This window comes from Colobus angolensis, unplaced genomic scaffold (assembly GCF_000951035.1).
Source record: "Colobus angolensis palliatus isolate OR3802 unplaced genomic scaffold, Cang.pa_1.0 Scaffold352, whole genome shotgun sequence".
NCBI classification, from domain to species: domain Eukaryota; kingdom Metazoa; phylum Chordata; class Mammalia; order Primates; family Cercopithecidae; genus Colobus; species Colobus angolensis.
Window position 1 is genome coordinate 108,680 of NW_012116844.1, and position 26,316 is coordinate 134,995.

At 33.4% G+C, this 26,316-nt stretch overlaps 1 protein-coding gene across 4 annotated transcripts in view; it reads left to right on the forward strand.

Moving 5' to 3' along the window:
• Positions 1–26,316, forward strand: part of ZEB1 (zinc finger E-box binding homeobox 1) — a 188,280-nt gene that overhangs the window by 44,992 nt on the left and 116,972 nt on the right. Inside the window, exons 3-5 of one of the 4 annotated variants that reach the window (XM_011952941.1) lie at positions 6,208–6,363; positions 7,985–8,146; positions 20,310–20,452. The exons of the other annotated variants lie outside the window; for them this stretch is intronic. The gene's annotated coding sequence lies outside the window, so the exon portion shown is untranslated. The remainder of the gene's footprint in view (positions 1–6,207; positions 6,364–7,984; positions 8,147–20,309; positions 20,453–26,316) is intronic. 4 annotated transcript variants of the gene reach the window in all.

Sequence of the window (26,316 nt, forward strand, 5' to 3'; positions counted from 1 at the left end):
AGTACTTCCAAGTTTCTGCTTTGTGCTCACACTGTTTTCTTTGACCTGAAATGCAATTTCTATCTATAAAAATCTTAGTCATTATGAGGTCTAGCAAAGATCTTTTTCTTCTATGAAGCCTTCCTATCGACCCTAACTAAAATCTCTTCTCTGAGTTTTCAGCTTATACTGCTTGAGCTGGAGCAAGACTTCAGTGATCCTTGGAAGAAAGTGGGAGGTTATTTTCCCAATGAGATTCCAGGAAAGTTTAATGTCTTATAGTTCAGTCCCCTTTAGCGTTCCACATACAGTTAGTGCTCAAATATTTGATAATTGACCTACTCACAAATTTTTTTGTGCTAAATTGCTAGCTATTCTCTATCCAAGAAGTAATGAAGTGTATAAGCTTCTTCAACTCTTTGTTGAGCCCAGGTCTCTTACTTATTTCTGTATCCTATCTGCTCTTGAGTAGTAGGGTTATCAGAAAGCAACCACTGACTTTGGGGGTAAGTTGTATGTATTTTGGAGGAGGAAGTAAAGGTGTTACTGGACTTTTAAAACAAGCTTTTTCTGTTTTAAAGTATTTTGCTTCCCGTTAGTGTATTTGTAAGATGATATTGGTATATGTAGTGTCTTGGCTATTTATCTATTCCCCTTTCTCTTTAACACAATATTCTCGAACTTTGGTGTGATACTGAATTAGAATCTCTAGGAGTGTGGCCTAGGACTCTACACTTTTACTAAGAATCAGTTGAGATGCTTATGAAGGTGGTGGTAGTAGTGATAATGGTAGTGATGATGATGATAATTGTAATAGCTCTGCTTTTGAAGGCTTATGATGTACTTACTGCACTTTTGTAGGCAGTTTGCAACTATTAACCTAATGTTCACAGCAAGCCTATGTGGTAATAGGCTATTATCCTCATTATACAAATGGAGAAACTGAGGCAGATATAAATTAAGTAACTTGTCACCAAAACGACTTTCTTATAAATACATCAAGAATTCATGAAAAGGATGAGGCATATTTTTTTGGTTGATAGTTTTTAAACTCACTTTCTAAAGGATTGCTTTAAGTAATGTGAATAATATGAATGTAAACTGGTTCTTATATAAGTTGAAATATCAGTATGCCAACTCTGTATATAATACTTTAACAACTAGACCTAAATATAGATACTTACTCTTGCTTTTAGGAAACCTGTCACAATTCTTGGTGAAAAAGTAGACATGCACCCAAAAACTTAGAACATTGAGGAAACTTTTTAAATAATTACACTTTCTAAAATACATAATTTATACATATATATATATATATAGAGAGAGAGAGAGAGAGAGAGAGAGAGAGAGAGTGTCATCTCTCAGTATCCTCAGGTGGTTGGTGCCGGAACACCCTCAGATACCAAAATCCAAATACTGTGCCACAGTATTTGCATATAACCTATGCATATCCTCTCATGTACTTTATTTATTTATTTATTTATTTATGAGACATGGTCTTGTCTTGCTCTGTCATGCAGTCTTGAGTGCACTGGTACAATCATGGCTCACTGCAGCCTCGACCTCCTGGGCTCAATCAGTCCTCCCACTTCAGCCTCCCAAGTAGCTGGGACCACAGGCACGCACCACCATGCCCAGCTAACTTTTGAACTTTTTTGTACAGATAGAGTTTCATTGTGTCGCCCAGGCTGGTCTTAAACTCCTGGGCTCAAGCGATCTTCCCACCTTGGCTTCTCAAAGTGTTGGGATTACAGGCGTGAGCCACTGCACCCACCCATCCTCTTGTATACGTTAAATCATCTCTAGCTTACTTATAATAACTAATATAATATAAATGCTATGTAAATCACTGTTATATTGATTTTTATTTGTATTATTTTTTGTTGTGTTGTTTTTTAAATTTTTTTCTGAATATTTGTGTGTGTATTGAGATGTTACTTTGTGACTAATGTAATTCAAGTAAAACTCATTAAGCATATATTGTCTGTTTTAGTAGCATAAGATAATTCTTGGTTTTATATGCTAAAATACTTATCTTTTTAATAATAAATGATAAGAATATTTTATTCCCTTTTAGTTCATAGACTATGGGAAGTGGAGTAGGTAGTGAAAGTGGTGACTGTGGTGGTAGTATGGTGGAAGTAATTTGTTTAACATCACTGCCTATCCAAAATAGTTTTGATGAATGATTTTAGGTGTTGCCTAGTAAGTGCTCTGACTTTTGAAACCAGTTGAACAAACAAGCATGTTGTGCTTTACTAGAAACGTCTTGTAAGTTCTGACTCTGAATAGACAATGGAATCTAAATTGTGTTAGTGGAGGACATATCTTTACAACTAAATCTAAAGTGTTTCAACTATTTCTTTTTTTAATCTCCTGTTTATTTTTCTTGTAAAATTAATATTTTTGATTGACCAATCATAATTGCATACATTCATGGGGTACACTGTGATGTTTTGATATATGTATACAATGTGATGTGCTTATGCTAATTAACATATCTGTCACCTCACCTGTAGTATTTTATAGTGAGACATTTGAAATTTACTTTATTATTTTGAAATACTTAATACATTATTATTGACTCTTGTCAACTTGCTACGCAATAGATCTCAAACTTATTCTGCCTGAAACTTTGTACCCCCGATCAACTTCCCCCACCACCCTCCTACCCTAGCCTCTGGTAACCATTGTTCTATTCCCTACAGAATTCTATGAATTTAACCTTATTAGATTCTACATATAAGTGAGATCGTATGGTATTTGTCTTTCTCTGCCTGACTTACTTCACTTAGCATAATATCCTCCAGATTCATCCATGTTGTTGCAAATGACAAAATTTTCCCCTTTTTAAATGCTGAATAGTATTCTGTTGTGTTTAGATACCCCATTTTCTTGATTCATCCATTGATACACTCTTAGGTGTTTCCATATCCTGGCTATTGTAAATAATGCAACAATGAACATAGGAGTACAGATATCCCTTTGACATATTGACGCCAGTTCCTTTGGATATATAACCAGAGTTGGGATCACTGGATCATACAGTAGTTCTATTTTAGTTTTTTTGGGGAAACTTCCATACTATTTTCCATAATGGCTGAACTAATTTGCATTCCCACCAACAATGTACTGTATAAGAGTTATCTTTTCTCCACACCCTGTCCAACATTTACCTTTCATCTTTTTAATAAAAGCTACTGTAACAGGTGTAAAGTAATATTGCATTGTGGTTTTAATTTGTAATTCTCTAGTAATTAGTGATGCTGAGCATTTTTTCTTGCACCAGTTGGCTACTCACGTGTCTTCTGAGAAATGTCTGTTCAGGTTCTTTGCTCATTTTTAAAAATTGGGCGATTTGTTATTTTGTTATTGAGTTGTTTGAGTTACTTAAATATTTTAGATATTAACCCCTTGTTAAATGTATGATTTGCAGATATTTCTTTTTATATTTCCTGTTTACAAATTTCCTGAACTTCTCTTGCTGCTCATTTATATAGAGTTGGGATGAGTTATGTCACCTGAGGCAGTCAAGATAAGACTGTTTCTACTGCTATCCATGTGGCAGGCTTACTTTGTTACCCAATCCAGTGAAAAAGGGTGCCAGGATGTGAAAGAAAAATAGATGTGATGCCATGGAACATTCTAGGGCATTATCTTTTTTAGAGAGAGTTTTGATTAAAATTTTGCATATTTTTAAAACTCATATTCTTAGTCTGAAGAATTGGGTATAACGCTGAGTGTGTCTTAAAGCTAATAGTATAAATAGAGAAGTATAAAATTTAAATTAATCATACAACTTTCCTTCCCTAACTTTATGAATTGATTTTTTGCAATTTCTGGAGCTAACGTGCTGAATGTTTGAAACTGAGTATGTAGGTTAAAAAGTTGAAATTTTCCTAATAAAATTATATCTCTTTCTAAGGTATAACTGTTTCTTTCTTTAATTATAGTAAAAGGAGCATCTGTGGTTCTTCAGAGGTCTTAATTTTGCTGCCAGCTAGTTGTGTGACTTTGGGTAAATAATGTCACGTGACTGGACCTGTTTCTTTATTTGTAAAATTGTGTGTGGTGTTAAATTCCAAGACTGTTTTAAAAATTTTTTTTGTAGAGACTGGGTCTTGCTTTGTTGCCAAGGCTTGTCTGAACTCCTGGTTTCAAGCCGTCTTCCCCACCGTGACCTCACAAACTGTTGGGATTATAGGCATAAGCCTCCATGCCTGGCCAAATTGTAAGACTCTTATAATGGATGAGTAGAATATAGTTAAGATTATATAAAAACACAAGTCACTTCATGATCATCATCTGCTGGAATATGAAACCAGCTTTCTTGTGTAGATGTGTTATCAGCAGTGTTACTCACACCAAGAGGATCATTCTGTGGTTTTTAATTCATGATTTTGTAATCTGATAGTGACTTTTCATTATGTCTACTGATTTAAAATTAAATTACAGCCATTATGATTGGAATCATTGGGAAGAGTTGAAATGAACGATTTAGAATTGTTTCTGCAATACTGAAAGCCTGATTTTTGGGGGTGTGGGGTTGATGGAGGAGATATCTCTATGTTCTGTAATTTCATTTGACTAAGGAATTTACCTTTGGTCTTCTTCCAGAGTGAGGACATGAATACTTCCATAGCTGTATTCCGTATTACAGTTTGCTTTGTGGGTTTCATTAGGCTAAATAAGAAAAACGTAGTTATGTATTTTCTGCTTTAAAAATGCTTCTTGTTATAAAGTCTTCTCAGATCAGTTCCACATGTGATAAACCTATTCAAACTATTAAACTGCCCCAATGTGCTTGCTTCTTTCTTGGAAATCTATCCATTTCTGTGTCTTTATGTACCACTCACTCTCCCCCATCATGTTTTTAGGTTATAAGCTCCTTTCCTTTATATCTCATAGCACCCAGGAAAGAACTTTGTTAGTCTCTGAATAGTTTATTCAGAACTAGAATTATTGCTATTGAGAATTTTGGATTTATATTATTGGAGTGAATAGACTAATGCTGTTTCTAGTATATCTAACTAGGGGTTGGTGTTATTAACTCAAAGACATAACAGTTTAAGCTCTAGGCTTTGTTTCTGAAGTCCATTTTTCTTAATCATAAGCCAATTATTCACTTTATATTATCTTATATAACGCCTAGGTATCGGGTTATTGATAGGTAAACATCAGGAATAGGTTGGATAGATATGCATGCACATATGCACACATGCACATGTATGTGAAAGAGAGAAGGATTACACATAGAATATATGAGAATTTGAGGTGTGTGTAATGTTTATAACTCAGCTAAGTCTTACATAGCTGTCTAGTTATGTACATTTAATTTTGGATCTTTTATAGTTAAAATTCAGGAACAATTTTTAAGGAAGATAAGGACATGTTTTTCTTTCCTTCGTGTTTTCAGTTTAGCTTTATTTGATGGTATTTTTGCTAAAGACTTGAATTGTCAATAATAACTATTGAAATGAGCCAACTTATAGCTGAGCACAGATTATGTTAGGGCACTGAGATATATCTTAACATTTGGGAATAATTTAATGTGTCTAATATTTAAGAATGATCAAAACAGACTGTACAACCCAATAATCATAAAGCCTATGGTCAAAAATCATATATAATTGACAGGCCCTATGAAGAGTAGCCATAAGAATCAAGAGAAAAAGAGTCTAAATTGGAACAGAAAAGGAGCTGAGTCATTTTTGTACTGTAATTAGAAGTTGGTAACCATAAATTTTGTCTTCCCAATACAAAAAGTATCATGATCAGGCAGGGTTACACTAAAGTGTAACCTCTAACTTCTTGTAGTATGTAGTATTACAATTAGTTGATGATTTAATAAATATAAATATAGATGATACTGTCAGAGTGTTTCCAGACATTACAGTTAGCTTTTAGGTGAAGGCAGTGCTTGACAGAACCTAGGTTTGTGACTCCATAGTTTATTATGTCATCTAATACCATCTTTGTCATGTATTAATTTGGGTTATAGGATAATTGGGGTAACTTTTTGGTGAGGGATTGAAATTTTCTTAAAAGCATTTTCAGAAGATACTAGAATTTTATGGGATTCTTTTAATATAGCATGTCTTCTCAAATATAATATTAGGACTGTTTGAACAGGAGGTAAATCATATTCACCTTATTTTCCAGTTTAGAATTATTGCTGTTATCAGTTGGTGGGTGTGGGAACAACTTAATAAAGTTTGGGTAATTTAGTTTTCAGTTTAAATTCTCAACTGGCAGTTGGCCGAAAACTCCCATCTGAAGACATGATCATCCAAATGTCATTTTGTGATTTGGCTACTGTCTGCTTGATATAGGAAAGCACTATCAAGAAAGACTAATGGAGTGACTATCAAAAGGAAGTCAATGGTAAGAGTTTTCATTTAAATTGTGTGTGTGTGTGTGTAAAGCCTATCAATTTATTATATTTGAAATAAAATTTTAGAACTTTTAAAATCTAGGACATAATGACAAGTGTTTGAATTTTGTATGTCTGTCACTTATATTTTAATAAAATATATGCAAAGAATGGTTTTATAGATAAGAGATTTTACATACTTAATGTTGATAAATAGTATAAAAGTATGGAAAATCAATTACATAGTTCATGTCTGGTTTAAAAATTCAATTTTTGTAGTTTTATTGTAGTTATTTAAGATAGTGTATTACAAATATTGCTTGACTAAAGTTTAACTTTTAAAAAATTTATACTAAACTGAGTTTTTCTGTTCAGTTTCATAAGTGCTTCTTAAAGTAGACATAAGTTTTGCAGTAGTATGTTGAATACCGTTTTGTTTTTTACTTTCATTGTAAAATAGGAAAGAAAAAAGTATAATATATGACAAAATCCATTTAGTTTAACATTAATTCTTTAAAAATGTATAATTGCTGCTATACTTTGGTGGAAACCATTAAATTTGTAAGATTAGACATTTATACTGTATACCCAAAACAAAGTGGAGTAGCTGTTCATAATATGGTACAGAATCAAATTTTGGTGATAAAATCAGACATCTCTCTCCTGCCTTACACATACTCCCACTAAGAAAATAATTTCTAAATTTGGTTACATTTTCATATGCTTCAAATGACCTTAAATTTATATTTTTCTCCTGAATATATTTGATTCCTGCATATCCCTTTTTTTGGACGTCTGTGTCCAATCAGATCCATGATTAGTCACGTTAACTTTGGACAAGAATGGAGGTAGGATCTTAGCAAGTTTGAAATCTTTAAGATTGTTGTTTATCTGAGATTATTCCAGCGTGTCCATGGACATAGTAGTTTTGTGATAACAAGATGATAACTGATGAAGATTAGCATGTTAATAATAGATTATAATTCTTTTAACCATTCTATTGTCAAATGTGTGATTTTTGCGATTGACATAGTTGGAGTAATTTTTCATGCCCAATTAGAGATGTCAAAATTATGTTAATTGACTCTGGCCATGTTCTTAGCTGCTTTCTAGAGCTTAATAACAAACATATCAGGAAGAGCTCTTGTGACAAGCACCCAGCACAGCATCTGTCATTATGTAATCATTCCAATGTTTACAGTGAACTAAGTACTTGAGATGGCAACATTCATATTTTAGTCCATCTGTCTAGTAATTCATATTTGTATAGCCTGTCTACTATGTGTCATCCATTTAGGTAGATGCTGAGAATAAAATAGTGGGGTTAAAAACAGATATTCCCTAATTGTTACGGAACTTCCGGTGCCAATGGTAATTACAGTGTAGGTATAATTACACACCACAACTGGAACCAATACTGTGAAATGGCATAAGTTTCTACAAGGGTAGGAACAATAAAGTTAGTGTATAAATAAAGCATAGAACCTACACATTTATTTATTAGAGTGAATTGATAACTTGCTTTCCAACTTTTAAAGTTAATTCTATTAGTATCTGCTAAGCTAGGCATCAGAAAGACTAAATTCTAACCATAGAGAAATACATTTTTATGCTGCTATTCTATTTTCTTAGATTTCTTAAGAATTTACAACAAAGCCCTGTCAAAGCAGCATTCTTATGTGAGAATTTCACTTATGGGAGAGTTCTTACAGGATTTCAAGAAGGAATGCCCTGAAGAGGGACACTGATTTCCTCAACTGAACTTAAAATTGTTACGTGCAGGCATTTTTAAAGGTAGTATACCATTTTCCTTAATCAAGTCAACTTTATCTCTTTTTTAAAGAAGGGAATGTAACATTTATGTTTTTCACATACACACACGCAGAAGCATACATGTCGATTACGTTTTGGAAAATAAAATCCAAAGAGCATTTGGATATCTGAATGTTTACGCTTCATCTCTGCAGTGACTTACAAATTTAGCTTTTTTCTGGATATACTCAAAGTCACCAACCTGAGTTCAAGTATTCTGATTTGAAGGTCTCAACTTAGAGAACTAGGCAGTCCCCCTTGTCAGTGCTAGGAGAAAGATGTCCTTCCCATACCTTCCAGAAAGAGTGTCTTGAAGAAATACTTCTTCCTGGGTAATGTGCCTTGGAATGTACGTGATACTCATTTTTCTTTGACAGCTCTTTTTGGTTCTGTTTAAGTGGCTTTGATGGGCTTATGATGCCCAGTGAAGAATTTGGTATTTAGCCACAAAAAGATATTTAAAACACATAATTATGTAAATATTGCAGATGGAGGATGATACATAGCATTTCTTTTATTGAAATGAATTTGAAATAACTTCTTTCTAAAACAAAATTCTACCAATAGTCGTCAGTTTTTAACTATATAACTTCTCAGTATAGGAAATAATCAATGTCTGATTGGCTGTGTATGTTGGAGTATAATGCCTTTTGTTTTGAATTTGGGAGTTTCTACTGTCAGAAGAAAGGAGTTGTGAATTACAATGGTGTTAGAAGAAATGAATTGGAAGTTTGAGAAAAATTTAAATAAAAGTTACTGTTTAAAGATATGGAAAGGAAAATAATGTTTTAGTTCAATATGAGAAAGAACCTCTTAAATGTAGAAAATAAAATGGGGTGTCTTTCTACATCCATTCTTAAAAATTTGGCAGAAGTTATAAAGAAGTTACAAAGAAGGAGTTCCTGCTGATATAAGTCACAAGGATTATTTGAAGGAAATTTATGTCACATCTTGTAAAATCATGGTATTGATAACTATAAATATATAAAACTTTTTGTGAAATAGGTATTACTAAAAATATTGAGCTGCTATTTATAGTGAGATCATTATTTTTTAAGTAAATTTTTAGTAAATTTTAAGTAAATTTAACAGATAGAATAGCAAATCACATTTATTCATTCAATACATTCTTACCAGCAACCTGCTATATGTCAGTCATTGCACTAGGCATGGCATAGTCATAAATAAGACTGATGTGATTCCATAGGTCTTGCAGGGAACATAGACATTAAGCAAGTAATTACAATAAAGTATAGTGGCTTATGATATTATAAAAACAAAGCAATCCTTTCTTAAGGATATCTTGAAATTGATCTGTAGTATATTAATTTTAATCCGTTCATATTCCTCATGAAATGAGGTTGTTCATTTTTATGTCAAAATTAGACTGACCTTCTTTACAGTTAGTAGAGACTGAAAAAGTCTTATTATTTGTATAGCTTATTTAAAATGAGAAACTGCTGTGGAAAGATCTGCAAGTTTCTGAGATACCAAGAAACGTGAATATGAGCAGAACAAACACATAATGCCTGTCATGAATATTATATACATTATAAATGTCATTTAAGACAATTATATGAAGCAGTTTTACATTTAAAACTACCAAGTTGTAGTAGTTAAGAAGTTGGGCTCCAGAGTCATACTGGTTGGGTGTGAGTGTTAACTCTGACACTTACCAGCTTTGCAATCTTCGGAAAGCTGCATAACTCTACTGTGCTTCAGTTTCCTTACCTGTAAAATTGGGATAATAAGAGTATATATCTTGTGAAAAAAATATATTATTTGATATATAAAAATGCTAAAAGAGTATCTAGCATATGGAAAGTGCATAGAAAGGGCTCCAAATGTTGTTTTAGTTAATAATAACAATAATGATAATTTCTTCATCTTGAAAATATCCTACTTCATTCATAAAGTTGTGCCAACTGAAATAATTGCAGATGGTGCTTAAAATACATACAATATATATTTCAGAGTGGTATGTAAAGAGCTTTTATTATTACTGCTAAACAAACAAAAAAAAGTCTGTGAAATTCTCACCTAAGCTTTGGGACCTCTTTAGCTGAACTTCAGCAGTCACTCAAAGGCTTTCTAGAGATGCCATCTAGAGATACTTTATAACTTAGTGCCTTTTTTTTTTTTTTTTTTTTTGCAATGCAGACATTTTTGTTTTCGTTTTAAGATGCTGAATGAGAGAAAATTATTTCAATACAAGTATGGTTTCCCATGACCACAATTAGTTATAATGTAACCAGTCAACAGTTGTCTATTGAAAACCACTAGCTATTAATATAGTGTCGTGGTAGCCTAAAAGAATTATGCTGTCATTCTACTTAGGCCCTAGGGAGACAAGAGCCATGTAAAGAATACTTAAAGCACAAAATCCGAGACCTAGTTCCTGCTATGCCACTAATAAACAGAGTTATCTTAGATATACGAACCTGTAAAAATTATGAGGCCATCTTAGCATCTCAGTACCCTTATTATGTATGTCGTGTGTATACACACATGGCCATCCAATATTCCTTTTCCAAATTGAAATGAGAGGAATTCATTAGGGTTGTTTTAATTTCCAAATTTACTGAGTAAAATAATTCTGTTCTAAAAATTATTTTGTATAATGCCTTCAAATTGAGTTTTACATGTACTATTTCAAGGCTTCTCAGATAGTCCCACATAAATTATCTAGTGTTTCTGCATCATTCTGTGATCTTTTCATTAATGTCAAGTGTAATGTTTTTTAACTTCACAAGGGAAACATGAAATTCCTTTAGTGTGCCTCATTTTCAGACATTTTCTTGTTGATTAAAATTCCTTTTTTAAATAAAGTTTCATCATTTACTAAATAATTTTTTTACCTTTGAATTAACTTTTTATAAATGAATTTTAAATAATGACAGCAGTCATTACAAACTGCTGTTGGCAACACTAGAGGGCATTTCTAGTTCTTGAAATAGTGTCATGAGTTCTCAGAATAATTTACCAATTCATTAAACAGCAGACTAGCATTTTAAGGGAAAGGAACTGAAACAAGCACGATACATATATTATACATATATATACTATGTATATATTATGAATAGATAGATAATATAAATATATGTATACATTATATGATATATGGATAATACATATATATTGATGTATGTATACACACGTCTGCTTTACCAGATGTTCTCACTGAATCACTACTCCTCAAAAGGCAGAGGAGTATTTGTGATCTGCACATTGAAGCACCACTGTATTATCCAGTTTGTGTATTAGTGTCGTGGAGGTCTATGCTCTGATAGGTTTAGCATCAAGTGAACATTGAGTAAAAAATGTATATGTATATACTCATACATGCATACATACATACTCATCAGAAGTTAGTTGCTGTGATTATTGAACTACTAGATGCTAACATAGTCATAATTAGAATAATTTTTCAGATAAAAAATGAGAGCTAAAATAGATGCCCTTTATAGGCTTAGTAGAAGATTTAAGAATACCTCTGTTTTGAATTACTGTATTTTAAATGTTAAAATATTTGCAAGGGGTTTGAATGCAAACATTTTTAGGAAAAGGATATGATTGTATAATGTTAAATATATAATATTAAATATTAACATGCAATGATATGAAAGAAGACTGAAGTTTATAAGAAAATTCAATTAGCATAAAGAAAAACTTTTTTTTTTCTGGGAGGATTTGCTTACTGTGGTGTATTGGGGAAAAAAATCTTACATATCATTAAGTAATCATTAACTCGGTAAAAGTAAAGTCAAGGACCAACGAAAATAACCTAATTGTTGTGAAAATAAGGTGACAAATAGACAGTCCCATCTTACTCTGTAACCTACTTTGTATAAGAGGGGATACATGATAACCACTAGAACAGTGGTGGATATGCAGGTGGTAGGTACATAAGGGGTATAAGAAAGTCTTTCTAGTTCAAATGTATTTCTGCCATGTACTTTACCCAGTAGAAATGCATTTACATTTTTAAGAGGAGCATATAAATCCAAATATCTCTGTTGATGTATATACCTATCATTTACTTAAATACCTGAGTACCTACTAAGTATAAAATACCCCATTATTTTATCTTTAGCACAGTGAGGCTGTAACAGTTTACACTCCTATTATGTAGCTGAGACCAGTTGGTCTCTTTTAGAGAAGGGAGTATCAGTTAGTTAGAGAAGAGAGTATCAGTTAGTTACAGAAGGACTCATTTGAATCATGAGATAATTTGTGAGAATGCATACCCAAGTAATATGCTCTAATAAAATCAGAAAGCAGCATGCTTTTGTTGAGAAATGGAGGTAGGAAGGTATCAACATAAAATAACCTTCTTTGTATTGGTTCAGTGTACCCCATAAACTGTCATCTCTTTTGTTTGTTTGTTTTGAGGGTACAAATTATTTCATTTTCTGATATTCTCTTTCCTAAAGTATTGTTGGACTGAAACTTAACAAATTCTCCCCCCATATATATGTATATACACACATACACACATATATATACACACATATATATATATTCTTTCTACACACACACAGCAATAGTATGTGCAAGTCAAATTTAATTTTAAGATGAATCTTTTAAAGCATGGGTGAATCTGTGCCAGTCACACACAGGGCAGTCTGTCATATCTTTTGCATCCTTGCTTTGTATTGGTTGTGAATGTTCGTTATGTAGTAGGGTAGGTAATTCCGTTTTTACTTGTACTAGAATATATCTGGCTTAATAGATGATGTTCCGAAGGCTTGAATTAAACAAAAAAACAAAAACTTTAGTGTAAAAAATTTCAGATATACACTTAAGAGAGACTAGTGTAATAAACCCCATGGCCTAGAGTTAACAATCAGCAAAATTTTGCCACATCTGCTTCATCTACTGTCTTCTTTTTCCTCAACTATTTTTAAAGTAGATCCCAGACTTCAAGTCTTTTCACTCCTACGTTCTTTCATTTGCATTTCTTTAAAAGAAGGAATTTTTCTTATATAACCACAATACCTTTATCACATCCAACAAAATTAACAATAACTACTAACCACCTCATATTCTCTCTGTATTCGATTTCTCTGCTTTTGACTGAAAAATGTCATTTTTACGTTTAGATTGTTCTTTCAGAATCCAACCAAGATCTGTATAGCATTTGTTTGTTAGGACTGCTGTATAATTAAAAGGTCTTTTCTTTCCCACCATTTGTCTACCTCACTCACTCCCAAACCCCCTCCTTCCTCCTTCCCTCCCCTTTTCCCTTTCATGTGTTAATGACGAAACTGGGTAAACTATCCTGTAGAATATCCTCCATTCTGGATTTCTGTGTTGGCTTCTAACTTATTCCTGTAGCCTCTGAATTTCCTGTGAATTAAAAGTTGGCTTGAAAGACTTAATTAGTTTCAGGTTCAACTTTGGTTTAGGTGTTGAGGATGGAAGGCGTGCAGGAATACTTCACACATGGAACTGTTTCTTTATACTGCATCACATCAAGGAGCATATGTCTGCTTGTCATACTTCTATGAATGCTAAAATTGGGCAGGGCAGTGGTGCCAGCCCAATCTCTCTATTGAGAGTTTTCTACCAATCTTTTCTCCTGTGGGAAAAGTTGCTGACTGTTCTTTGAATCAATTCTGTCATTAGGGTTTGCAAGAGAATGAATTTTTAAATCTGCCACCCCTTACACATTTATTAGTGGAAATTCTTCTATAAGAAGAAATTTCCTTCATAAATTACACCTTTTTGATATACCTGAAACAATGTATACTGGAAAGAAGCCTGATGTCTTAATTATCATCTGTTAAATACCTAGTGTAATATTCCAAAGGTAACTTGAGATACTACAGGGACCACATAGCACCTTGAGTACCCATTTTACATGTGACTCTGAGGACTTTCACAGAATAAAGATATTTCTTATTTTATTTTAATGAAAATTGTCAGTATTAGGATAATTTTATGTAGTTAACATATATACAGTGTTGGTCCTATAGGAGTTGGAGACCTTTTCCCAGTTTTATTTGGTCAAATACATTATTTTGTGATGAACTAACTGTGAGTGATGAGTTGAGCTTCAAAGAACATGATACTTCATTAAATCAACAAGCTGAATAGTATCATCTAACCAAAGCTGTAGAATGAATGGCAATAAACTTAAATTCAGGAACAAAACAATCACCATTTTTGTTAACTAATTTGTCCACCCATCATCACTAACCCCATTTTTATTTAATACTTGTAATGAACAAAATCTGAAAAATAAATAAAACTAAAATATTTCATTTGTAGATGACACGATTACCTAGAAAAATCTACAGTAGTCAGCTCTAAAATCATTTATTAAATAATAAAAATTTAATAAAGTACCAAATATACTGTATCTTTATATCATGTGAAAATCATTCTGGGTAAATATCCCATTCAGAATTGCAACAAACAAGATGTAATATCTAGCAATACATTTGAGGGAGATATTAGATCTTTGGAAAATAAGTTAACATCCAGTGTATTTGAAACAATTTTAAGATTCAAATAAAAGGAGAGAAACTGTTTCTAAATCAAGAATATTGGCAAATTATTTGACTAAAAGTAATTTACAGATTTTTGGGTTGAATCTCTAACTTCCAAATTTCTAGTGATTTATTTTATAGTGATTCTGTAATGAGAAGTCTTGTCCTACTAAATAATCAGAAAGTTTTAAAGCAAGAGTGTCTAAAACCGTGACAATGATGCAAGAATAGGTGTGTTACCCAGATACCAGAAGAGACCTCTCTGTCCTTTGGAGATTTAAGTATAAATTTTCTGGCTGGGCCCAGTGGCTCACGCTTGTAATCCCAGCACTTTGGGAGGCCAAGGAGGTCAGATCATTGAGATCAGGAGTTCAAGACCAGCCTGGCCAACATGGTAAAACCCTCTCTCTACTAAAAATAGAGAAATTAGCTGGGTGTAGGTGGTGCACGCCTGTAGTTTCAGCTACTCAGGAGGCTGAGACAGAAGAGTCACTTGACCCCAGGTGGCAGGGGTTGCAGTGAGATGAGATTGTGCCACTGTACTCCAGACTGGGCGACAGTGAGACTCTGTCTCAAAAAAAAAAAAAAAAAAAAGAGGTGTAAATTTCATTTGAAGCCTGACTTCATGGCCAGTGAGAGTGGAGAGACATGGCCTGCATCCCATGACTTATGCAAATCCCTGTGGCTGACTCAGACCTCAGTTTCTCTGCTTCTGCTTGCATGCCACCTTGGTTTCTGCCAATGTCAATACGTATGTGAAACCAGCCCCTTTACTAGTTTGAAACATTTAACATTTTGTGAGTTAAGAAATCCTGAATAGGTGATAGACCAGCAAATTATTTTCTTAATTTTTGAGTAGAACATGCTATCTACGTTCATTCTTTTCTTCTACTCATACTTCCCTGAATTAATACAACTGTTTTCTTAAGAGGAATACTGAAAAAATCAGCTTGTTTTCATTTTGTAAAACATAGATTACTGGAGGACTATTAGGAATATAAAATTTGTCCCATCTGTTAACATACACAATAACTAAATGTATGACAGAATATTCTTTCCTAAGAGAGCGGCACTTAAAGGATATTTGTTCAGTGGTGTTGGATAGTACTATTCAGTGATACACCTCAAAACTAATTAGACAAAAATCATCCATAGGAGTTAGAAAAGGTAGCAGAGAGAATACCTTTACATCTCATATTTGAAGAATTAGTAGAACTCACCCAGAAGATACTTGAATATTAAAAATTTGTGTTGGACCAAAATATTATGATTAAAAGGATAATAGAAAATTGTGGAAACTACATTAAAAATTATAGGGAAAGTGATAATGGCTATAAGTTATATATTATTGTAAATATGCAAGTTTAGATATCAAGATTCTGAAACATAAATGAGAAATGAATGTGACAGATTAAGAATATGAAAATAAAGACATATGAATAATAAATAAATATGGGTTTTTTTCATTGTATTAAAGGACATCAATTTTTAAAAAGAGAAATCTAATATTTGCAAGTAAGCAGTGCTAACAGACCCTTTTGGGAAATAATGCAGGAATACATGCTGAGAGTCACAATAATGTTTAGAAATATCATAATAACATATTAGAAAATACTACACTAATTATCAATCTCTCATATATATGTGTATATATATATATATATAGAAAATTCCCAGCTTAAAGACTAATTATAGCACAGCAACATAAAATATTACATTTAAATGATTATTTTTGGAGACTATAGAACAACATTGTTCAGGAGAGCTTTGTGGTGATAGAAATATTCTATGATTGCACTGTCCAGTATGGTAGCCATTTGCCACATGTGGCTACTGAGCCCTTAAAATGTGGCTAAGGCAACTGAGAAACTGAATTTTTAATTTAATGTTAATTACTTAAATTTAAATAGATAAATGGGACTAGTGGCCACAAGTTTAGATAGTGTAGTTCCAGAAATAAGGAGAAATGTTTGGTATAAGTGAAAATAAAATAGTAAATTTATATGCCATGATTACAAGTATGTACATAACTAAATGTACATATGGAAAGTGATAGTCACAATTAAAATATTTCTGTTAGAATTGAAGGAAATAGGTGTTTTTCTTAAAATGCTAAATTTTTAAAAGGTTACATGACAATAATGTAACACTTTAGCACTGCACTGGTACTGTTCAGTATGGTAGCCACCAGCCTGATGTGCAATTTAAATTTATATCTGTTTAGGTAAAATTAAAAATTCAGTACCTTAGTCACACCAGTCACATTCCAAATGGGCAGTAGTCATATATGCTTAATGTTTACCTTTTCGAACAGTGAAGCTATAGAACAATTATACCATTGCCAAAAATTTTCTTGTACAGTGTTGTAGAAAGAACTGGTAAAAGGAATATACTGGAATAAGTCACTGATAGTTTATTAGTGAGTAGTTTCTAAGGGCCCGCGAGAATTAAAACTGGAAATTGGATTCAATAAAAAGTATAAAGGAAGAGTATCATAAGATCCTACTACTGTAACCTAGATTAGTGGTTTTTTTTTTTTTTTTTTTAAGATAGAGTTTCACTCTGTCGCCCAGGCTGGAGTGCAGTAGCGTTGTTTCAGCTCACTGCAGACTTACCACCTCCTGTATTCAAGTGATTGTCCTGCCTCAGCTACCCAGGTAGCTGGAATTACAGGCATGTTCCACCACTCCTGACTAATTTTTGTACTTTTAGTAGAGACAGGGTTTCTCCATGTTTCCCAGGCTGGTCTGGAATTCCTGAGTTCAAGTGATTCACTTGCCTTGGCCACCCAAAGTGCTGGGATTACAGGCTTGAGCCACTGTGCCTGGCCTACACCATTGCTCCTTGAAGAATGGGCTAGGAACTGGTGCTGGTTTGTTCATCAATCCGTGACTAAATGCTTACTCTCAATTTCTGTATTGGTTTAGAAACTCTTATAGTCATGTCATATTTCTGTCATTCAGACGTATCATCTGTCTCCCTGGTTGAAGTGCAGGCCAGTAGTTTTAACTCATTTGCCTGGAGAGTTTTATGTTGAGTGAGCTGAGTATAGTCATGATGGTAGTCCATGAACATGGGTCCCCAATTGGGGAGAAAATAGTCCTTCACTACAGATTGCATGAGAAACATTGGCCAGCATTAAAGAAGGAAAGTGGATTGCTCAGGGAAGTTTTGTAGGGAACTTAAAGTGAGATGTTAGTATGGCTTAGTAGTCTCTATTTGCAGGTGAAATTAAAAATTCAGCATGAAATCTCTGAATGTGGTAAACTTAGACTTCATCCTCTGAGGTGGAAATGAGGCAAGGGATCCGTTATCCACAGCATGAGTAAGTTTCTAGTCAGTTCCTCTGTCTTGGGAGCTTGTTTTCCCTTTTCACCCTTGTTGGCTTTGGAGATTCAACCAGCTAGCAGTCTTTTCCTTTCAGTAGGATTTCCAACTTTGTGTTGGCCTTTACCCCGTTTTAGCTCTTTTTGTCATATTATCTGCACTTCGTACTTGGTAACCGTTTTCACCCCTTCCCCCCAGAGTTAGTTCAGAGGCTTACAGGATGTTGAAAGTAGGAAAATTGTTTTTAAATTAAGTGAGTTTTTGTGTACACTTATTTCTTTAGCCTAAAGTTTTGTTTTAAATCTCTTTTTTTCACATTTAAACCTGATTCCCCGAGATAAGATATAAAATTGAATTATGTGTGAAATGTGGAAAGGTTTTTACTGCCTGTAATCAAAGCATAATCTGTCCATTAAAGCATTATTTTAGTGATGAAGGGTGGACATACATCCCAAGTTTACTACCTGTTTTCTTACTGTGGTTTTGACCATACAGCAAATGATATCTTCTACTCTGAAATGAAATGCACCATACACATTGTCCAGTATGTTTTGAGTTTTAATTCTACATTTTCAGATTTTGGGGTCAAATAGAATCAAGTACTTTATAAATAGCTGTTTCTTCTGATTCTATTGGCCTTACATATTAGATTTTTAAAAGTATACACATTCAGTCCTTTATCAGTACTATTAATCTGATGTTGATTTTAGCATTTCTTCTTCTTTTTTTTTTTTTGAGATGGAGTCTTGCTCTGTCACCCAGGCTGGAATGCAGTGGCACAATCTTGGCTGACTGCAACCTCCGCCTCCTGGGTTCAAACAATTCTCCTGCCTTAGCCTCCCAAGTAGCTGGGATTACAGGTGCTTGCCGCCATGCCCAGCTAATTTTTGTATGTTTAGTAGAGATGAGGTTTCACCATGTTGCCCAGGCTGGTCTTGAACTCCTGACCTTGTAATCCACCCGCCTCGACCTCTCAAAGTGCTGGAATTACAGGTATGAGCCACCACACCCTACCAGTGTTTCTTCTTTTTCTCCCCAATTTATCAGATTTGGAAACAGTTGGAAAACATTTAAAGGAAGTAAGTCTCTGTGTTTTTAATAATAGTTTAAGTTAAAGGAAAACGAATAAGATTCTGTTTATTGCAGTCAGACAAAATGTACATATTAAAATACGTCAGAAAATCATACTTATAGAATGGCATCTTCTGATTTCAATTTAATATTATGGTAATGATTTACTTAGGCAGAATTATATCTATAGACAACCATTTTATCACTTGATTTATATTGCTCTACACTCTGGACAAAAACTGTTAATACTAAAGCATTAAGAAGGTATATTACTTTTCATCTGTATTATTCTTCTTCTTCTGATACTTGGTATTTAATAATATATTTTAAAGTACTCTGTATGATTTCCTGATCTTAAAGCATTCCATTCCTTTCAAGGAGTTTGGATTATAATAATTTATTTATAGTATTTTCTCATTCATATTTTAGGATATGGCATTTTAAAATATTATATTCCTAACAGTTATTTAATATATAATTAAACATTTATATTAGTATTATTTTGTATAACATATTTTCAAGCTCCTCAGAACATTTGTAGGCTTTTGTTTCATTTTTTTATGTAAGTTTCACCTTAAGAATATTGAATGATTGGTTAATATTCTTCTTAATAATCAAAATTTTTTTAAATGCTTACTATGTACCAGGACCTATTTAAGGTACTATAGATAATCAGTGTGTCAAAAAACAAAGCCAAACTTCCTTTCCTCATGGAGTTTTATATTCTAGTAGATTGATTCTACTGTTGATTCATACTAAATTTATTTATTGATTATAGTAATTTATTGATTCTGTGGCATTTAACACAATTCAAAGGACTACTTTTCTGTTAGTTGTTAGGAAATAGCATATGCCATTATCTTGGAAATACAGTAGGGAGGACAGAATTTCCGCTGGCTCTAACTCATTGCTTTTTAATGAGTTTAGCTATATATATATTTTTAAACGGAATTTATAACTATGATCATTTGGCAGCCTACAGTTTTTCTGTATTTTTTTCAACTTCTCAACTTCCCAGTGATGGGGGTAGACGTTGAACTAGTCACTTAAGGTTTTGGGTCTAAGGAGTAATTTTTGAAACATGCAGTATTTAGAGGAGATAGTTTTTGTGAATGAAGAGAATGTGATTTTAAGCATACTCATGATTTCCTCTAATTTCTGTTCTCACAACTTCATTTTGTAATATGGAAAGATAAGCTTGATCCAAATAGTATGATCTCAGTATAATCTTTTACTCTTCTCTCCTCCCTCAGGACAACCTTAAACTTCCACCACAAGAGGAATATAAAGAGGTCCCTCCTGCACCAAGAAAGATCTGCAGATCTTTTTCAGTGTTCTTGGAGGTGTGGGGTGTGAGAACTTGATCAGTTTGTGTCAGCCACCTTGTTCTCTAAAGGTAAGCACTGTGTAGTAAGTGCGCACTCGTGGGCCCAAGCTCCTAACCTAAGACTGGTTTTGGAATGCTCCATCAAGGGTGTGAGACCTTCAGATATTCTCACAGAAGGGAGGCCCAGACAGCTACCCGTGGGTAGGACATCACACATTCATCAAGAGGTGCTTTTCGTTATTTAGAAGTGAAGCATGCCCTGGGGAGGTATGATATTTTTGTTTTGTTTTACTTTAAAAAAAAAAAAAAATCCCAGTCATAATAAAACCTGTTTCTAGTTTAGTCTGCCTTTATATTCAGTTAATAACTGCTGGGGTTAATCAAGAATTTTTTTGTATGTCTTGAGATATGGATTAGGAATTTTGAAACAATGACACCATTTAGGCCCTCTAGTGACATAATAGTTTCAGTTGATAGAACCAGCTTTAAAGAATTACTTTTCATGATCTTTTTGAAGCTGTATCTTATCTTTATTCTGTATTACACTTCAGAAAGTGTGGAAGCAAAGGCCATCTAATCTTTAAAAGGTATGTAATCATAAAATTTTTTATGTCAGATCTTAATTGAAAAAGATTACTTAAAACTTTAAAAAATTACTTAAAATTGGCAATTTCTTTTTCATCTTACAACTTCTTCCTGTCTTCAGGAAATGAAGAATAAATATGTTGGTTCTATTAGGGAAACCTTATGAAGGATAAACAAATTAATGTCTGCTTTACTTCCAAATTCTAACATCAGAAAACCTTATTGTTCACTTATATAATCTATAGATGTCTCTCAAAATGACCAGTCTTAAATTAAAATGTCATTTGGATATCATTAATTGACTATGGGGAAGAACAGAAGCATGCTGATTTCAAAAATGTCATTAATACTAGCATTAGGTCAGTCTTAGACAAGAATACTTTGAATAACAAGAGACTAAATGTCTAGTAAAACATTTTAGATTATAATTCCCAGTATTCTGTAGTATTAACAATGAGGACTTAAAGTACTGATGAAGAAATTAAATATGTCCATTTCATTTCATTCATCTTTTCTTAAAGCTCTTAAAGTGATCCTGAAGACTTTAGTTCTACAAAATGTGAACAACTTATGGACCATTAAATTGGGGAGCAATCTGCTGATTTTTGTCTAGCAACTCTGCCTCTGATGCAGGATAATTTTTTTGTCTTTTCAAAACCGTTGTTCTTCCTATATCTGTATAATGAAAGATATTAAAGAGAAAAAATACTTGTGTGTTTGCTGTAAGAATGAGGAAAAAATACAAACTGGACCTTTTTGAAAAACCTTGAGAACCAATTTACTTTTTTTGTGTGTAAACGATTGAGGAGTTAGAACTAGTCTTGGTTATTATGACTGCAGGTAAACTTAAAAGATTTAAATCTTCAAAACAGATTATCATGTAGGTTTTATTAGAAAAGAAATATAGATTATTGGGTGTATAGAGATAACCTATATATATATATGTACAGTTTTTTTTGAATTTTTATTTGCAAGAGTATGCTAAATATCTTAGCCTTTATAACAGCATAGAATAGAATGGACAAATGTGTTACATCTTTTAGCCAGTTGAGAAAACACTTTGAATTAAATCTCCAACCTAATGAAAATTATAAGGTGGGTTATAGAAATAACTAAACAGGTTATTATTTCTTAACCAAACTAAAGATTTATTCTAACTAAAATACTTGTAATCTCCCCAAACATACTTCTTTGTAGGATGTATAAATAAAATGGGGACCTATGAAATCTATGAGAGCTTGCCCTCTGTAGCTACAGTATCAAAAATAAGATCGTTTCCTAATAATTCTTATTAATAACTTATCCATCTCAATTCATAGTAGGTGAGAAAATCAACTATTATTCTATGATTTTGATCATGTGTAGGAGGGAAAAGCCAAAATAATGGTACTGAGGGTTTCTTCCATTGAAACTAGTATCTGGGAGAAGATTTGATTTACATGTGTACATATACACATACCCATATTAGAGTTTATTTCTTTTTTTTAATCAGGTAAGGATGATTTGTCAAAGATCAGGTTTCTGATTTGTCTTTCATCGGTATCAGTATGCCACATTTTGTTTTTGTTTTTGAAGTGTTCCTGGCCAGTTCATGCTATTCCCTATTAGAAATTTTGTTCCCCTGGCATGATCATGCTCTTTACCTACTCTGATAGCTAGAGGGAGGTGAGAGAAGCAGTCTCATGTGTTTACCAATAATTTTTTTTAGAGATGGGACAACAAAGAAATTCTAGCCTTTGGAGGTATCTGGACCAGCACTATATGGTACAAAGATAATTCGAGCCATAAATAGAAGCCGTATATGTAATTTTAAATTCTTAATGGCCATTTAAGAAAATAGAGGCAAAATTAGTTTTCATTACATTTTATTTCACCCAATAGACACAAAAATATTATTTCAACATATAATTAATAGAATGTTTTATGAGATTTTTTTCATAGTCAGCATTCAAAGTCTGTGTATTTTATACCCATAGCACATCTTATGTTGGACTAGCCACAGTCCACAGTTCAAGTGCTCAATAGCCACACGTGGCTAGTAGTTACCATATTCCACAGTTCAGATCTAGACAATGAGTGGAATTCTCATTTTAGCCTCATACATGCTAAAATCCACTGGATGACCCTGCGAACTCCCCTTGTTTAGAGTTTCCAAATTTAGCAGAAGGAAAAAAACAAAACAGGATGTCCAGTGTAATTTGAATTTCAAGTAAATAACAAATAATGGCTTAGTGTAATTATGTCCCATACTATATTTGGGGCAAACTTTTACCAAAAAAGTTACTGCTTATTCGAAATTCAAATTTGACTGGGTGTCCTGTATTTTATCTGACAACCCTTCTCTGGTTTAACTTGAGAAGAAGACATCATCAGGCTGCCTGATCTTGGAGGACTAGAAAATAGAGCATGTCTTCCTCTGCACAGGATTTTAATAACCCTCCAAAAATCAGCCTATAAACTAGAAAATATCTGTAGCCCATTTCTTCCTAATGATCTAGTACGTTTAAGACAGAAGAGGGGTCAAATGACAAGGATTTAGTCCATACATCTTTAAACATTTTAAAGCTAAATTATTACATTAACGTGTAAGGTTTATGAAATTTTATAATTTGATTACTTGAATTTATAAAATGTAGATTATCTAACAGCACATTGCTGCTATCATTTCTCTTGAAAACTAATTCTCCCTTGGCAGTAACCATAGCAGTTTTCAGGGTTTTGGCCATTTCAAGGTATTTTCCTACCATTGGTTTCCATTGCATCTGTCACATAAATCTCTGGTAGTCAAGCATTAACACAAAATACAAGGCTACTGAATGCCAGGATTAGGCCTACTTTGTTACAAGTATTTAAGTACTTGTAATTCTTTGCTCTGGTGTTGACCGTTGGATCCTGACCAGTTCAGCAGTTGGTCTCCTAAGAGCTTCTTTTACAGAGGAACATCTTTCCGTTTTCATTCTTTAACATTTTTAATGTATTAATTTTAGTACTATTTTTGAAGCATACAATCACCTCCTTAGTAGTGTGGCTCTACCCTCCTTAAGCGCTACAGAAGAGACTATTTGTCTCGAAAGACAGTCATTGCACCACTTCCCTCTCCCTCCAGAGAATACTTTTCCTTCAGAAGGTGCATGACTCTAGGTGACAGGTTTACATTATTATTTATGTAGGCAGGTGGATGCCAACTGCCAATGCAGAGTGGCTTAATTTAGCAGTTCCAAAGTTAAGCTATGGCGCATTCCAAATCCATTCACGCTTAGGAGAATGTACCCAAGAGTGTGGGGATGTTTTCAATTACTGCATTTCCTTCAGAGAACAAGAACTACAGGTAAGTTTTTGTGTGTGTATGTGTGATCCAATAATTATTTTTAAATAAGAAATGTCAGAATCTGAAAATATTGCCCCTCCCCCAAAACAGTCACCTGAAAGATCTCAAATATAGCTTTCAGTATATAATATTATTTCCTTACTCCAAGAAGGAAGGAATTGGAGCTGGTGGTGATGGTGGAGTTGGGATGAGGAAGACAATTTACTGTCATTTGAAAGCTGTGAATGTCACACATTTTCATGTCCAGAAATATCCTGGGTTTATGTAAGAATCTGATTTTGCCTAACCTCTAATATCTCTGGTATGAATTATTTTGTCAGATTAACACATCTGTATATAAGTAAGGTGTTCAGCCTTTCTTAGCTAATGTCTTCAACAGCAATGAGTAAACTAATGAGTTGTGTCTGCGTTTTCACTTTTATTCTCAAGACTGACTTCCTTTTGTTTAAAGGCTTTTGCCTTATTTCTTGAAACCATAATTTAAAGCTACAAAAGACCTGAAATATAAACTAGTGCCCTTTTTACCTGGGAATCCTTAGATGGATTTCAGAGATTCTGTGAATCCCCTAAAATTACAGTCATATTTTGTATACATGTGTTTTTACTGGGGAGAATGTCCATAATTTTCACCATATTCTCAGAGGATTTCATAACAAAAAAATTGGTCAACAACCACTGTGATCTAGTCTAATGTGATCATTTTACTGATAAACTGAAGTTTAAAGAATTTAAGTAACTTTTCTTCATTCATTTGAAATGTAATACTTGTGAAAAGTTTATTTCTTTAAAATTCATACTGATTTTTAAAAGAAAAATACGTTTACCTTCAATTAATTAAACTTGAAAATACCAGCCTAAATGGGAGCGTCAGTTTGCCAATGGTTTCTTCTGTTCTGCCCTTTGAGTGAACTCTACTAGTTAACATTAAAATGGCCTTCCAATAAAGTACAAGACTATGTGATAAGTTCTTGAAGATAGATTAAAAAGAAAATGAATTATCCATTATAAATTAAATCCCTTTTTCTCTTTTCAAATTCTGTCTCCAAAACTAAAACTCAAGAAAATAGGTGAATAATGTTATTTTTGTATTTCTAGAATATTAAAAAAGTAGGTAATTGCCTTAATAAATATTACACTGGGCATTATTGGGACAGTTTTGGTTCTGAACCCTAGTTAAAGAAATTCTCCAGCCGGGCGCGGTGGCTCAAGCCTGTAATCCCAGCACTTTGGGAGGCCGAGACGGGTGGATCACGAGGTCAGGAGATTGAGACCATCCTGGCTAACACGGTGAAACCCCGTCTCTACTAAAAAGTACAAAAAATTAGCCGGGCGACATGGCGGGCACCTGTAGTCCCAGCTACTCGGGAGGCTGAGGCAGGAGAATGGCGTAAACCCGGGAGGCGGAGCTTGCAGTGAGCCGAGATCGCGCCACTGCACTCCAGCCTGGGCGACAGAGCGAGACTCCATATCAAAAAAAAAAAAAAAAAAAAAGAAATTCTCCAGTAGCCTGTGTATACTTCATGTTGTTTTTCAGTTATTAGGGCATTTTTAGGTCTTTTTGATCATAGGATGCTTTTAATGTTATAGTAGGACTTTAGAAATGGTAAGTAAGCAAGTTCTCTATTAATTAGCAAAACGAATACCTTTTTCTCAAATTAAAGGAAATACCATTTTTCTTTTTCTTTTCTTGGTACTAACCAGTAAAATCTGCCTAGTTTAAAATCTAGTGCATTTATGCCATAAATTGAATATTAGAATAAAAAGCAATTTAGAGGATGATAAACAGAAGACAATTATTTTCTGAAAGGAGTAGAAAAAAAGTAAGGCAACTTGGAACACTACATATATATAAATGTAAAATATATTACTATACTTTTATATAGATATTGTATATCCATATATATATATTTTTTTTTTTTTTTTTTGACAAGGTCTCACTCTGTCACCCAGCCTAGAGTGCAGTGGCACAACCACAGCTCACTGGAACCTCGACCTCTGAGGCTCAAGCCATCCTCCTGTC